Raw genomic sequence first — 1,573 nt, forward strand, 5'->3', positions numbered from 1 at the left:
TTTATTCTAAAAATCTACTATTTTATTCATGTTTGATGATGATGAGAAAAATAAATTATAGCTTAATTGGAGATAAAATCAAAATAGAGAGACTAATTATTACTACTCCTATATAACTTCTAAGGTAAATTTCTATAATAATACTATCACAGAGTTAAAGCTAGAATTAGAACTTAACAACCTGTATTAGGGAAGTGGATGTTCCTCTAGTCTGTGGGATGCTTGGTCCTTCAAGAATTAATTTCTGACGCTTCAGTTCCTTCGGTTCACATCCTTGCTCTTCCTGTTCCCTTAGGTGCCATGATCTTAATGAGTTTTAGCTCAGTGATCATGGCAAATCACACCAAACTTAGAGGTTTGCTTGTCCTCAAGCAAAAGAAAGGATAGGATAGGAATAGAGGGAGAGGCAATTTTGAAATCCAAAAGATATGATGAGTTGAAAAAGATTTGAAAAAGATTTGGATTGGAAAAAGATTTGTGTTTATGAATTAAGATACATTTGATATTTTTGAAAAAGGGATTTTAGAAATTAGGGTTTTAGAAATTAGGGTTAAAATTTTTTTGGAATTTGAAGGATGATATTTTGAAACATGTTTATGCAAGAAATCATGAATTGAAATATAAAAATTAGAAAATTTGTGAAGAAAAACGAATTTTACCTCCTTCCCACCATTCTGGCGTTAAACGCCCAAATGCTGCATGTTTTGGGCGTTTAACGCCCAATTGCTGCTTCTCCTGGGCGTTCAACGCCCAGCTGTTGCTTCTTTCTGGCATTGAACGCCAGGAAGTCCTTTGTCATTGGGCGTTTTTCTGAACGCCCAGGAAGCTGTCAATCTGGCGTTTAACGCCCAGAAGGTGCTTCTTTCTGGCGTTTAACGCCCAGAAGATGCTCCTTTCTGGCGTTTAACGCCCATATGGCTACCCTTACTGGCGTTGAACGCCCAGTGGGTGCTTCTTTTGGGTGTTCAACGCCCAAAACGTTTCTTACTGGCTTTTTCACGCCAGTGAGCTTCCAAATTTCCCTGTAATTCTGTGAATTCAATCAATTGCTATTTTACCTTTTGGAGATACTTCGACATATACCTGGAAAGATCAATTAATTAGCAAAAACAAATAAAATTAAATTTTGTGAATGACTAGGTTTCCTCCCACCAAGCGCTTCTTTAATGTCATTAGCTGGACTATTACTGAGCTTTTAATCAAGTCTCAGTTTTGAGCATTCTTGCTCAAAATTGCTTTCAAGATAATGTTTAGCTCTCTGTCCATTAACAATAAACTTTTTGTTAGATTCATTATCCTGAAGCTCTATGTATCCATATGGTGATACACTTGTAATCACATATGGACCTCTCCGGGATTTTAATTTCCCGGAGAATAATTTGAGCCTAGAATTAAATAGCAGAACTTTCTGCCCCGGCTCAAAGACTCTGGATGACAATTTCTTATTATGCCATCTTTTCGCTTTCTCTTTGTAAATTTTTGCATTTTCGAAAGCATTGAGTCTAAATTCCTCTAGCTCATTTAATTGGAGCAATCGTTTTTCTCCAGCTAACTTGGCATCAAGGTTTAGGAA

Source organism: Arachis duranensis, chromosome 9 (assembly GCF_000817695.3).
Source record: "Arachis duranensis cultivar V14167 chromosome 9, aradu.V14167.gnm2.J7QH, whole genome shotgun sequence".
Taxonomy (NCBI): Eukaryota; Viridiplantae; Streptophyta; class Magnoliopsida; order Fabales; family Fabaceae; genus Arachis; species Arachis duranensis.